The following is a 15,000-nucleotide window of genomic DNA, read 5'->3' as shown; positions in this document are numbered from 1 at the left end:
GAGAGAGAGAGAGAGAGAGAGAGAGAGAGAGAGAGAGAGAGAGAGAGAGAGAGGGAGAGAGAGAGAGAGAGAGAGAGAGAGAGAGAGAAATTAATATATGTCTAACAGTATAAAAACATCAACACACACACACACACACACACACACACACATACACACACACACACACACTCATGACGTCATACCCTTGCCTCACCTGCCTGACTCACCGCTGATTGGACACTCACCTGGGGAAGACAAAAAAAGACGCATCTAAGCCAAAATAAACAACAGACGCGAATAAATCATATACAGCAAACAAGGAATGATAAACAGTAATAAAAATAGTACATAGATAAGTAAATATGGAGGAACAAACAGGTTAATATTGAAAATTTAAATGGATAAGTTATACCAAAAGTTGTAATGGAAAAAAAACTTACGACTGTCATTTGTTTTAAGTGTTTTTTTTTTTCTTGAAGATGCGATACTATTAAGTGAATAGGAATTAGTCTTTATGTACTCTCTCTCTCTCTCTCTCTCTCTCTCTCTCTCTCTCTCTCTCTCTCTCTCTCTCTCTCTCTCTCTCTCTCTCTACCAGATGTTCTCTCGTCTAAACTGCACACACTTTCCCTCCCTCCCTCCCTCCCTCCTTTTCTCTCTTTTTTTTAATCTCACTATCTCACTCCCTCCTTCTCCCCCATCTTCTATCCCACTCTCTTTTCTCTCGTTCTTCTCCTTCCCTCCTTCTCTTTCTTCTTCCCGCATCATTCATCTCTCTGCTCTTCATCTTCCTTTTAATCAGCACGACTTCTCTCGTTTATCTTCCTCCTTCACTTTCTTTTATCTCCTGTTATCTTTATATTTATTTTTGTCTTCATCTTATATTCATTATCTATGTTTACGTCAACTTGTCACTGTCTGCCTGTCTATCATTGTACTTTCCTTCTCTTCTTCTTCATTTATTCACTTTCTCTTCATCTTTCATTCCTTCTCTTCGCTTCTATTCATTCTCCTCTTTTCCTTCATCGGTTTGGTCACATTTTCACTCAATAATTCCCTCTCCGCCTTTCACTTCTCATCCACGTCATTGGCTGGTTGATGGACAAACCACGCCTTCTTTCTCTGACCGATGCGTGTGATTGGTTATTGCTCGGGGCAGCTTTCCTTTGATTGGTGGAGGGGCGGAGGGTGTTGGTCAAGTTAATATGAATAAGGTGGATTTAGAAGGATGGTTCTGTTTATTTGTAAGGTAAGGGTGGGGGAACAGGAAGAGGAGGAGGAGTAGGGAAAGGATAATGATAATAAGGGTGATAGCAATAATAATAATAATAATAATAATAATAATAACAATAATAATAACAATAATAATAATAATAATATTAATAAGAGAAAACATTATTTGAATTTTCTATATTCTTTCATTCCCTTCTTTCCATGTTTCTTTTTTTTTTTCTCCATTCTTTCCTACTTGAGTATAAACAAAAGAAGAAAGCAGTTAAGATGACGTGAACGTGTGTGTGTGTGTGTGTGTGTGTGTGTGTGTGTGTGTGAGCTGCTCGTGGGACAAGGTCGTCCTTCAAGACCGGTATTCAAGTTACAAATGCGACAGGTTCCTTATTATCTTCTTCCCTGAACTTTAAAGAAAAAAAGAAAGGCACACAAACACACACACACACACACACACACGTACGTTCACAACAGTTCTGTACCTCACCTATTTAAAAACACAACATTATATAAGAGTTTATAAACCCAGCACTTTCCAAACGTACGTACATAACATCACAAAAAAAAAAAAAAATAACAAACACCACAAAACAGAACACAACTCACGCTATCTGGTTACTCAATAAACATTAAGACACATTTCTTCCTGTTTCTTATCACATTACACACAGTCATCATAACATTTCCTCGGCCCCTCACTAATATCTGTTTACACTCACAACACGAGGCGGGAACCTTAAGAGTCATACAAAAACATTATCCCTTCCTCGCGCCGTCATCTCCGCATCAGACAGAGTTGTTCCGCTTGTCTCTGCCTCTCAGATTCCGTCACGCAGGAAGAGTTGCTTGTTCCGCTTTTGTTTCTTGTAGCAACGGTGGTGGTGAGATTAGATGGATGTTTAGGTGTTGAGGTGGTCTTGCGTGGTGTTGGGGTGTATTTAGGATGCTGTTGGGTGTTGGGAAGGGTGTTTAGGTGGTCCTCTGGTGGTGATAGGGGTGCAGAGGTCATGAGTGTGTTGGAGTGGATGGTTAGGTAAGAAGGGTGTGTTCTTTGTGGTGTTGAGTTTGGGGTGTTGTGCTGTTTGGGGTGTTGTGCTGTTTGGGGTGGTGGTGGTGGTGGTGGTGATGTCCGCTACTGAGGTGGTGTTAGGGATGTTTTTCTGTTATAGTGATGCTGGGATGGTGCTGAAGGAGTGTCGAGGTGTTGTAGTGTTGAGATAGTGATGCAGTGTTAAAATGGTGTTGTGGGTGGTCTGAAATGAAGTCCAGGCAGTGGTGTCAAGATGGTGTTGAGGTTTTGGTGGTGAAGAAGAAGCGCAACGAAGGAGGAATGTGCGAACGCGTAGATGAAAGAGGAGACGGAGTAGCAGAAGAAAGCAGGAGGAGAAGGAGAAGAAAGAGAAGGAGGAGGAGGAGGAGGAGGAGGAGGAGGAGGAGGAGGAGGAGGAGGAGGAGGAGGAGATTAAATGAGAGAAACAGACCGACAGAAACATGAGAGATGATGACACTAAGCAGAAAGAGTAAAACGGAATGAGACACAGAGAAATTAAAACAAAAATAAAACAGGGGGAGAATAAAAAGGGAAAACAAAAAGTGGGCGAGACGTGAATGACTAAAGGAGGTAAAATGATTACGAAGAGGAGGAGAAGGAAAAGGAGGAAAAGGAGGAGTAGAGAGAACAAAAACAAAGAAAAAAAACTAAAAGAAGAGAATGACAGTGATAATAAGGAAGAATTAAAGTAAAAAAGAAAAAAAAATGTAAAAATACGAAGACGAACAAAAAAACAAAACACGAAGAACAAGAAAAAGAAAAAAAGGGAAAATAAAATGGAAAAATACGAAGACAAAAAAGAACAAGAACGAAAAAAAAAAAAAAAGACAAACACATCATAAGCACAACCGAGGAATGAGAGCAGACGGGGCAGCGCATTCCTGTGTGAGGGGTGAACGTCGAACCTAGCATCGGCAAACACAGGCTAATGACAAGGGCCAGGCGATCAGTGCCAAGCGGGGACACCTGGCCTATCCATCAGAGGGAGCGGCGCTTGGCTGGACACGGATGGCAGGGGCTGTGCGTGGCTGTGTGTGCTTTCTTTAGATGGGTATGTGAAGTACTGGCCTCTCTGCTCCTCACTGTTATTTCTAAGGTCCATGTCTGTTTTTTTCCTGTTTATTTTCTTGTTTCTTGCTTTTTCTCCTTTTTCTTTTTCTTTTTCCTCGTTTTTCTTGTTTTGTTGTCTTTTCTTCGTCGTCTAATTCTTTCTTTCCTTCTGTTCTCCCTGTTCTCCTTCTCGCTTCCTTTGCTTGTCTTTTCATTGTGCTCTCCTTCCTCTTTCTCTATTTCCTTCTTTCTTGTCTCTCTTGATTCTCTTTTTTCTGCTTTTCCTGTTTTCTTCATTTCCGTCTTTCCTTGTGGTACCTTTCCTCTTTCCTACTTTCCTTCTTTCTTGTTTTCCTTGATTCCTGTCTTTTTCTTGTCTTCTTCTTCCTTTCTTCCTATTAATTTCCCTTGATCCTGTCTCTTCCTTATCTTTTCTTCTTTCCTTCCTTCCCTCGTCCCTTGTTCCCCGTTCCCCTTCCATACTACCCATTCACCTATTTAATGTTCCTTCGTCCCTCCCCTGTTTCACTTCCTCCCTTCCCGGCCCAAGACTTCAGCCTGTTGCATGATCTTTCCCTCTACTCCCTCCCTTCCTCCCTCCCTCCCTTGGTTCTCCGTTCTGGCCTCCCCACCTCTTTCCCTCGTCCCGTTTTCTCTTCCTAACAAACGTCACCAATTAGGCAAAGCAGGAGGGTGCCTTCTTGCAAGTAATAGTATGCAGGAGGAGGAGGAGGAGGAGGAGGAGGAGGAAGGGGGAAAGTTTATCTTAATATTCATCCTTCATTGTTAACCTCTATTTGTTTTTGCTTTATTGTTTTAATCTTTTGTTTTATTCATTGTCTTTATCTTTTTATCATCGATTTATTGTTTAAAGATATTTTTTTTATTAACTGTTCTTGTCTTTCTATCATTCCACGTCTCTACTTATTCTTTCTATGTTCCTTTTCCTTGTTCTGTTTATTCCTGTCCATTCCTTGTTCGTTTTTTAGTTCTTTCTATATCACCATTCCTTTACGTTCTCTCTCTCTCTCTCTCTCTCTCTCTCTCTCTCTCTCTCTCTCTCTCTCTCTCTCTCTCTCTCTCTCTCTCTCTCTCTCTCATAGTCATCCCAAACTTTTAGCGTCTAGTTCAGTCATCCCTCTCTATTCTTTACTTCTGTGCCCATTTCTATCTCTTCCATGTCCGTTTTCTTTCTATACCTCCCATGTCCACTTAAATATTTTTTGTGTTCCTCTCCATTCTTCCTTTGTTCTAACTCTATTCCATATTATTTCTCCTTTCTTTGCCTCCCATTTTCACTTCATTCCTCTCCATGTCATTTTTCTATCTCTTCTGTGTCTCTTTCCTTTCTCTACCTCCCGCGTTCACTAAGACTTCAACCTCTGTGTGTCTCATTTCTGTCTCTCATGTCCACTTCTTTCATTTTCCTTCCTCCCTTGACCACTTAAACCCTTCCCATGTCCCTCTTTCTCCTTCCCGTGTCCACTTCAAACTCCTCCATCTCCTCTCTCTATCTCCCGTGCTCCTTCCCTTTCCCCGCTATCTGTCGTGTCCACCTCCAGCCCTCCCGCCACCCTGCCGCCGAGGAGTCCCAGGCAGGCCGCGCGTCGCCTTAGTATGCCGCGGGAGACTGATGATAGGAAATACTGTCGCTATAAAAGGACCATCATCATTGATCATCTTCATCTTGGTCTCCTAATGCAAACATCACTGGGAGGCTGCGGGTTTTACTAAGAGAGAGAGAGAGAGAGAGAGAGAGAGAGAGAGAGAGAGAGAGAGAGAGAGAGAGAGAGAGAGAGAGAGAGAGAGAGAGAGAGAGAGAGGTGGTAAAGACGAAGTAAAAAATAGCGGAATGCATAGTAGATAGTAAACAAAGTAATCAACAGTAAACAAACAAGTAGATAATAAAGGCTGTGTGTTCCTCCCTTTCCCCCAGCAGGCAGGAGACGCCCTTCGCTTCCCTCCACCACCCCACGCTGCCCTCCATCACCCCCTCCTTCATCGCCGCCCTTCATCTCCCTCCATCCCCTCCCCCTCCCTCCACTCCTCTCTCCAGGCAGCAATTTTGACATTCCTCTCATTACTTCTTTTGTTGTCGGTGAATCGAGGCTGTATGAGTATTGTTTTGTGGCTAGAGGAAGGGCGGAAGGCGGGACGGGCGGGAGGAAGGGCGGGAGGAAGGGAGGGAGGAGGCCTTGCTTCGCCACAACGCTCAGGGACCCGCCCTCTGCCGTCCCCCGATCCACATGTCACTAGCACACCTTCCCCCTTCATTCCAGTGTCGTGTTGTTGCTTTCGTGACATTTGGCGACTTAAATGTTTACCTGAGACACTTGATCCCTTCGCTAACTTTTCAGTCTCTTGATTGACTAGCTGGCTGAATGGGTGGCTGACTGGCTGACTGGCTTTCTGACTGGTTGGCAGGCTGATTAACTGACTGACTAGGTTCGTGACTGAATGAATGACTGATTAACTGACTAACTGACTGATTGACTGAGTAGCTGGCTGAGAGAATGACTGACTGACTAACTGGCTGGCTGGCTGAGGGAATGGCTGACTAACTGGCTGGCTGGCTGATCGGGTGACTGGTGCATAAGTGGAAGTGTGTGTAGTGAATATGAATGAAAGAGGAAAAGCAAGTAGCAAAAGAGTAATGTGGTTATTATTCTCTCTTTCTCTCCCCCCCCATCCCCCCCTTTCTCTCTCTCTCTCTCTCTCTCTCTCTCTCTCTCTCTCTCTCTCTCTCTCTCTCTCTCTCTCTCTCTCTCTCTCTCTCTCTAACATTATCTTATTTTCCTATACGTAAAAAAAAAAAAAAATACAAAAAAAGATACAAGAAAACAATTAATTACCACTTCCCTGAAAAAAAAAAAAAATTAATGGGAAAAAAGTTTTAATCTTAGTGGCCAATTAAAATAAAGAGGCGTCTCGATACCCTCTGTACTTCTCGTGGGAAATCAATCTTGTACTTTTTGCCGTCAGGACGTGAGTGAGTGGGTGTGTGAGAGGGAGAGGCGGAAGCAGGGAGGGATGGAGGGGTGGAGGGAGAGAGACAAGGAGTGTGAAGAAGTGAAAGAATGAATGGACGAGTGGGTGAATGACAGGAAACCGTCACTTCATCCACTGTTTCCCTCACGCCCCTGAATTTCCCCCCGTCACGCCCCGTCACTGTCCCTCCCGGTGTGTGTGTGTGTGTGTGTGTGTGTGTGTGAGGCCAAAGGGTCATGCATGAGTGAATTCGGGCGGTTGACCTTGCCTGCTCGCTCCTTCTCTTTCCTCTCCTCCTCCTCCTCTCCTCTTTTTTTTCTTCTCTCTCTCTCTCTCTCTCTCTCTCTCCCTCTCTCTCTCTCTCTCTCTCTCTCTCTCTCTCTCTCTCTCTCTCTCTCCTCTCCTTCACTTCTTTGCTTCTCTTCCCATCTTGCTTACTACTCCTCTTCTTCTTTCATCTCTCTCCTTTCCTCTTCCTCTCTCTTCTCCCCTTTTCTCTCCTCTCTCTCTTCTTCTCTTGTCTCTCTTCTCCTCCTCTTCTTCATCTCTTCCTTACTCCTTTATCATCTCTCATTTATCTGTCTTTCCTTCGTCCGTTCCTCTTCGTTTCTATCACTTTTTTCTTCTTCCTCCTCTTCCGAGCATCTCTTGCTTCCTTCATCATCTCTTACACGTCTATTTTTCTTTCCTTCCTTCCTCTTTCGTTTCTCTCTTTTTTCTTTTCTTCCTCTTTTATTTATGCCTCTTCGTCCCCCACTGCCCCACCTTTCTTTTCTACTTCTTCTTTCTTTACGTTTCCTCCTCCTCCTCCTCCTCCTCCTCCTTCCCCCCTCCTCCTCTCTTCCCTTTCTCACGTGATTTCTTCCTTATCTCACTTCCTTTTCCTCTTTTCACGGTTCAAATGCCTCTTCTTCTTCCTTCTCATCCTCCTCCTCCTCCACCTCCACCTCTTCCTCATCCTCTTCTCTTCCTCTTCTTCTTTCTCCTCCTCCTCCACCTCCTCCTCTTCCTCCTCCTCTTTCTCTTCCTTCTCCTCCTGCAGCTGCTGTTCTTCATCCTCCTTCTCCTCTTTCTCTTTTACTTCTTTCTTCTCTTTCTCTTCGTCCTTGTCCTCCTTCTCCTCCTCTTCTTCTTCTTCTTCTTCTCCTTCTTCTTCTTCTTCTCCTTCTTCTTCTTCTTCTCCTTCTTCTTTCTTCTTCTTCTTCCCCTCCACCTCTTCTTCCTCCTCCTCCTCCTCTCTCTCCTGCAGAAGCAATAAATAAACTCGTAGAAGGCAGAGGAGCCAGATTTCCCTCGTCACGTGACCGCATCGAAATGTGTGTTGAGGCGCGGCGCGGGAAACACTCCAATCCCTTAACGCTCCACTGGCAGGATTTTTTAGCGTTATTTTTCCATTAAGAATACAATATTACTCTTCGTTTTTCTCCTCTTCCTTCTTCACTCCTTTCATTATCTTTGTTTTTATTGTTTTTTTTTTGTCTTGTTTTTCGTAAGTACTGTTATGATCTCTTCTTTTCTTCTTTTTCGTCTGTTTTCTTTTCTTTTTTTTTCTTCGTCGTTGTCTTCTTTGTTTTCGTCTTCTTGTGTCTCTTCTCTTTCTTGTTGTTTTTGTTTGTTGTTGTTGTTGTTGTTGTTGTTGTTGTTGTTGTTGTTGTTGTTGTTGTTGTTACTGTTGTTGCTGTTGTTGTTATTGTTGTTATTGTTCTCTTTCTCCTTCGTTTTCTTCTTTTTCTCCCTCTCCATTTTCTTCCTTCATCGTATTCGTTGCTTCTTTTTCATCTTCTTGTTATTTTCTTTTTTTTTTCGTCTCTCCTTCTTTTCCACCTTTTCTGCGTCCTCTTCCCCGCCTAGATAGCTCAGTTGGGAGAGCGTTAGACTGAAGATCTAAAGGTCCCCGGTTCGATCCCGGGTCTGGGCAACGCACTTTTGTAGTAGTTAGTGTAGGACAGTTATACAAACACCCTAGTAAAGACTTCAGGGTGTGTTGCTCTTTGTCTTTCTTTGTGTTCCTTTGTATTACTTCTTCTACAAGTTTTCTTTTGTCTTTTCTCTTACTAATCTGTTTTGTTCTCTTCATCCTCTATCTTGTTATCCTCTTTATTCGTTTCCTCTTTTTCCCCATCTCTCTGCGGTTGTTGTTCCTCCTCTTCTAATATATCTTCTTCCTTCTTCTCCTCCCATTCGTCGTTCTATTAATCTGCGTCCTTTCACTCCCCTCCTCCTCCTTCTCCTCCTCCTCCTCCTCATAGCTTTGCAAGACGACACTATAAAAAGAAAACTTCAAGAAAACGAATTAAAAAAACTCAATGAAACTAAATCCTGAAAAAAATATTGAAGTGATCGTAAAACTGTAGAAAATTTTGGGCTTTTTACGTGAACTCCCTTGGACGAGAGAAAAATGGATCTGTTGATATCGATTTGAAGATGTGGAGGAGGTGGAATTATACTGGAGTGTGGTGGTTGGATGTGGTGGTGGGGGTGGTTGTGGGTGTTGGTGGGTGACAGTGTTGATGATAGTGGAGGTAGTGGATGTGGTGGAATTAGTGGAGGAGGTGGGAATTTATGGAGGTGGTATGTGTGGTGTTGGTGGTGGTATCTGTGGTGAAGTGTAGCGGTGGAAGTAGTGGAGGTGGAGTGTGGGGAATGAAGTTAGTGGCGGTGAAGACAGGTGTGTGAAGGAAAAGACAGGTATTTAGAGGAGAGGCAGGAAGAGGTGCCGCAGGTGGAGTGTGACCAATTAACCCTTTCACTGCAATATGAAACAATCAGCAGCACCAGAAGCAATGCATGAAATCTTTAAGAAAAAAAAAGAATAGATTTTGCAATTTCTACGCAGTTTAAAGGTTGGAAACGGCTGCAGAATAAATAAAGATGTCTCAGAGTGACTAGTTATTAAGGGAAAGATGTACTAAATATCAGACAAGAGTTAAGCAAAGTGTGGGGAAGCGTGACAATAGAAAGGAGTGTAAAGATAATCTGTGGCATTGAGTGTGGCAGTGGAATGTGGCAGTGGAGCATTTCCTGATAAAGTCTTGAAGGTCATAACAGATTAAAAGTGCAATAGATAAGCAAGTTCTAGGTTTATATTGTAACTAGAATCATGTATATTGGCGCTACGTAATCAATACCATGCCAACATCAGGTGCATAAAGGTGTGACCGGCGGACGTGACGAGCATGAGGTGTGGCCTGAGGTGCGCCAGGTGAGGGTCAGGTGAGGTGGCCAGCGAAGAGGTGGAGGGCGCGGCGGATCATCGGACATTGACACAACGCGATGCCAAACACGCAGGAGACGAACGGAGGGACGAGGAACAGAGGGAAAGAGAAGGGAATGAGGGGCAGAGGAAAAGATGGTTTGTGGGGATGAAGGTCAGAGGGGCAAGATGAGTTAGGCAAGAAGGACGGTTGGGAAGCGAGAGACAAGCAGGTAAGTAGGCAGGTAACTAGATGGGTAGACAGGTTGGTGAAGGAGAAAGGAGAGAAACAGACAAACAGGTAAGTAAGCAGGTAAGTAAGTAGGTAGCCAAGTTGGTGAAGGAGAAAGGAGGAAAAGAAGGACAAGCAAGCAGAGAGAGAGAGAGAGAGAGAGAGAGAGAGAGAGAGAGAGAGAGAGAGAGAGAGAGAGAGAGAGAGAGAGAGAGAGAGAGAGAGAGAGAGAGAGAGACGCAGGTGGATAGATAAATACAGTTATATATAAGGAGAGAAAGAGACTATAAGATACAAAGATAGAATTGGACAAACCGAAAAAAAAAATATATACTTTAGCAGCAAGACACAGGCAGGCAGGCAAACAAGACAAGCAGGCTGAGGGACAAGGCAAGCAGAGTGGAGGCGGAGGGGCGAAGAGAAACAAAGGAGACACAGGCGAAGGGAAAGACAGTTAAACAAGGAAGCTTATAGAGAGACACAGAAGGAGAAGCAGAGAGGGAAGAAGACAGGAGAAAGGCAGGGAGGGAGAAAGGAAAGCAAGGAGATAGACAGGAGGATTGGCAGGGAGAAAAGACAGGCAGGGAAGGAGGCAGGCAGGTGGACAGTTGAAGAGTTGAGGTTACCAGCAAGTTATGTCGGTCAAAAAATTGGAGCATTGACCTGCAACGGTCAGAGTAAGGAGGGGAGTGAAGGCGTTGTTCGTTCAGGAATCACTTCCCGGCTGGTTTGCAACTGACCGCGATGTGAAGGAGGAGGAGGAGGAGGAGGCGGGGAAGTGTGCGTGCGAGGGCCAGGCGGCGAGGGACCACGAGACAGATGGAGTGGAGTCGTGCGTCGCCAGGCCAGTCAGCCGTCACTTGGTCTGTAATCTGGCGCGTATCGGCGGTGGATGGAGTGGGAGAGTGGGAAAGGATACCGTGGGAGGGAACGACATGAAGGAGGGAGGGGAGATTACGAGAGAAGGAGGAGGAGGAGGAGAAGGAGGAGGAAGAGGAGGAGGAAGAGGAGGAGGAGGAGGACACGTCAGGGAGGCGGACACTGACAGGAGAAACGAAATGTGGAGAGCAAAACTTCAGGAACTTTCATACTCGCACAAGAACTTTCATAAACTACCCCAGTGTTTTCCGAGCGAACCTGACGAGCGTGCAGGAAGCCGCGCCGTCGCCCGGAGCCTGACGCGGCGGACACCACACGTCCCCCGCCAAAAGAAAGACTGGACCGCCCGCCTGAGAAAGCAGCACGCGGCCTGACACGCACGTTGCTCCCGAGACCACCCTGACGCGGCCACGGCGAGCATAGCAGGACGGGAGGAGGAAAAAGAGGAAGAGGAGAGGGATTAATGGGACGGTAAGAGGTAAGAGGATGAGGATGATGGGAACGAGGAAAAGGAAGAGAGGGATGAATAGAACAAGAGGAGGCAAGATGTCATTGTATACCTGCACATGAATTTGTTAACTTCCTTCTGCAAATAAACTATAAACGATTAAAAACTACGAATTATAAACTATGTGAGAGAAAATGATTGAGATGGAATTAAATGAATACATAGAAGTTGAGATTTCAGAGGATAAAGGAATGAACACTGGAGAGAATGGAAAAAGAAACTGGAAAGGAAAGGAAAGGGAGAGAAAAGTGAGAGGAAAAATAAAGGAACGAGATAAAATTAAGAAAATGAGAAAATGAGAGAGAGAGAGAGAGAGAGAGAGAGAGAGAGAGAGAGAGAGAGAGAGAGAGAGAGAGAGAGAGAGAGAGAGAGAGCGAAGACAGGAAATAGGAAGACGACGCTAATTGAGAACGGGAGATAAAAAGAGACGAGAATAGGAAAGAAAAACAAGAAAGGTACGAAAAAGCAGAAAATAGAAAGACAAACTGAAAAAAAAAATAGCGAATAAGAGACGAAAATGAAGACGATAATGGGAAAACAAACACAAAGAAACGATAAAGGAGAAAAGAAATACTCGTACATCAAGCGAACAGGAAACAGAAACGGAACGGAAACGGAAACGATGATAGGAAAAAAAACACAAGAAAGAGACGAAAAGAGAAAGACAAGAATACGTGAACAGGAATCAGAGAGAAAGAACGAAAAAAAAATCGAGAAGAGAAAATAAAAAAAAACGAGAATCGGAAATGGACGACGAATATAAAAACGAGGAGGAGGAGGAGGAGGAGGAGGAGGAAGAGAGGGCGGGTTGTTGGAAGGAAGGAAGGAAGGAAGGAAGGAAGGAAGGAAGGAACAGTTGTTGAAAGGAAGGAAGGAAAGGCTGTTAAAAGGAAGGAAGGAAGAAAGAGAAAAAGAAAGAACGAAAGAAAGGAAGGAAGGAAACGCTGCTAGAGGCTTCAAAAGAGCAGAGTTCCCGAGGCATTGACGTGAGGGCAGTGATTGGGCAGTGACAGGTGAGCTATGGATACAGGTAGAGAGCATCAGGTGAGCATAGATCAAGACCACCTGTTTGTGCATGTACCGTCACCCAAATAAAGACACACACACACACACACACACACGGGGAACGGCACATCAGATTTCATTCCCGAACTGGTTCCTACGTTTATTCCGGGCGGTGAAAGGCGCAAGCAGACAAAGAAGAAGAGGAACGTCGCTTGCAGTCACGAACCGAACGAGAGAGAGAGAGAGAGAGAGAGAGAGAGAGAGAGAGAGAGAGAGAGAGAGAGAGAGAGAGAGAGAGAGAGAGAGAGAGAGAGAGAGAGAGAGAGAGATTGTGCCGCGTTGATAAATATTTAGGTCTTGAAATGAATGGATAAATGGATATCAACACGTATTTTCTTTTAGGAGTTGAGGGGAAAAATAGCGTTGTGGAAAATTGTAAGGTATGTGTGGAGGAGAACAGGTGTGTGTAGAGAGAAACAGGTGACTGGAGATATTTTTTCTTTTTTTTTTCATGTACGAGGGGCGCCGACCAAGGCCAAGAAAATTATATATATAAAAAAGAGGCCCACTGAGATGTCGGTCCCCAAACTTTCAAAAGCGGTTGTCAGAGGTTAAAGGATGGAAAGACAGGTGTATGGAAGGAAAGGACAGGTGTGTGGGCGGAAAAAAAAACAGGTGTGTGGATAGAAGGGCAGGTATATGGAGGGAAAGAACAAGTGTGTGGATGGAAAAACATGTGTGGAAGGAAAATAGAGGACAGATGTGGGTAAGAAAAGAGATACATCGTGAAAGAAGACAAATTTGCGTGTGCGTGCGTGTGTGTGGAAGGGAAGGACAGGTGTGCAGAGGGGAAGACAGGTGTGGGTGGACGCAGGTGTGTGAAGGGGACGAGGCCATGGAAGGCGGACAAAGGCCATGTGAGTCATCCTTCTTCAAGAAAGTGTCGGCAGGGCGCCAAGAGAGAGAGAGAGAGAGAGAGAGAGAGAGAGAGAGAGAGAGAGAGAGAGAGAGAGAGAGAGAGAGAGAGAGAGAGAGAGAGAGAGAGAGAGAGAGAGAGATTAAAAAAAGTCACAAAAACGAAAGAAACGTCACATAAATTGGAGAAAACGAAACAATATACAAAATAAAACACATAAAACGAGCGACAAGAAAGTGACAAAGAAAAAAACAAAAGACAAACGATGATTATATAAAAACGAAACAGGAAGGCGAGAGGGAAGAAAACAAATTAGCGAAACGCCCGGATAAGCACGTAACGAGATGTAAAAGGAATGAGAGAGAGGGAGAAAGGAAAAAATAAATAAAATAGATTCAAGGTGGGAAGAAAAATGAGAAAATAAGAGACGAGTGACTAAATAAATATCGCACAAAGGAAAGCAGGGAGATAAAATGTATAATCTTGAACGACAAGATAAAAGTGAGGAACGAGAAGATGGAAGAAAGACAAGGGTAAAAGAAAGAAAGAAAGGGAATATTGATGAAAATTGTAATACTAAATTAAAACCGCAAAAAAAAAAGAATTTATGATGATAGAAAATAGATCGAAAAGGTGAAGATGGAATAAAGACAATGTAAAATGAAAGAAAGAAGGAATATAGATGAAAATAATGATAATACTAAAATAAAAAAAAAGATGCAAAACTAGAAATACTGAAATGAAGATGAGAAATACACGCTAAAAAAAAAAAACGAGAAGAATAAGGAAATAGATAAAAAAGAATGCAAGGAATAAAGGACAGAATAGATACAACGAAAATTTAAATAACTACGAAAATGAACCATGAAATAAAAAGATCAGATAGCAAGATTAGATAAAAAATAAATGCGGACAAAATAAAAGAAGAATAAAAAGAAAAAAAAAGACGTGAAATTAATATGAATACTTTTAATATAAAAGAAAGACACAAAAAACTTCACATTAAAACCAGTACAAAGAAAAAATAAAGACGAAAATAAAGAAAATCAAAGTAAAAATTAAATTGAACAAGAAATAAAGCTCAGAAAAAAACAAAAACAAAAAAAACAATAGTATTTAAGTCACAGAGTTTTCTTGACCATCAGTTGCAAAAAGGAAGCAGTTGATAATAATAAAATAGAAAGTTTTGGCAGATGTGTGTAGGTGGAGAGGGACAGGTATGGGAAGGAGAGCAGGTGTGGAATGAGGTTAGGTGTGGGTTGGCAGGAAGAGGAGGAGGAGGAGGAGGAGGAGGAGGAGGAGGAGGAGGAGGAGGAGGAGGAGGAGGAGGAGGAGGTGGAGGAGGAGGAGGAAGAGGAGGAGGAGGAGGAGAAGGAGGTGGTGGTGAATAAGGATTAGTATTGAAACTTACTGACCTCTCCCTTTCCTACTCCCTCTTTCTTTCTCTCCCTCTCCCTCCCTCCCTCCCTCCCTCTTGGCCCTGACAGGCACACACACACAGAAAGGGGAGGAGTATTGACAGCCTCCCTCGTATCCTGGTAACCTGGTTGTGTGCTGTACCGTGTCCACCTGTGCGATTGTCAATGGTTGTGTGGCCTTGCTTATTATTTTCTCTCTCTCTCTCTCTCTCTCTCTCTCTCTCTCTCTCTCTCTCTCTCTCTCTCTCTCTCTCTCTCTCTCTCTCTCTCTCTCTCTCTCTCTCTCTCTCTAGATGTGCTTCGTCCCAAATCCCTTGTTCAATAGCTTCTTCTAATCTTCGTGTTCTTAAAAGCTTGGAATCTCGTCTCTACTTTCAACAAGCTGTATGGGAAGTGAGTGTGGTTCTTCAAGGTTGTTTTCATGATCCTAGTGATAGTTTAAGAGGCTCTAGTAGAAGTGACTGTTTTTTTTTTTTTTTCAGGGCTGTTTTCATGATTCCAGGAACAGTTTTAGAGGCTCTGATTGATGTGACTGAGGTTTTCAATTGTGT

The 15,000-nt window shown here is 43.6% G+C and overlaps 1 protein-coding gene and 1 non-coding gene across 3 annotated transcripts in view; one reads left to right on the top strand and one right to left on the bottom strand.

Annotated features, from left to right (window-relative positions):
• LOC135112662 (leucine-rich repeat neuronal protein 3-like) overlaps positions 1 to 15,000 on the bottom strand; it is a 125,655-nt gene that overhangs the window by 86,934 nt on the left and 23,721 nt on the right. The gene's annotated exons all lie outside the window — the stretch shown is intronic.
• Trnaf-gaa (transfer RNA phenylalanine (anticodon GAA)) lies at positions 8,144 to 8,216 on the top strand. Its single transcript has one exon. It is a non-coding gene; the product is annotated as a tRNA-Phe (tRNA).

Source organism: Scylla paramamosain, chromosome 24 (genome assembly GCF_035594125.1).
Source record: "Scylla paramamosain isolate STU-SP2022 chromosome 24, ASM3559412v1, whole genome shotgun sequence".
Classification (NCBI taxonomy): domain Eukaryota; kingdom Metazoa; phylum Arthropoda; class Malacostraca; order Decapoda; family Portunidae; genus Scylla; species Scylla paramamosain.
Note: the sequence above shows the minus strand (reverse complement) of the source record. Positions and strands in the feature narration are given on the sequence as shown.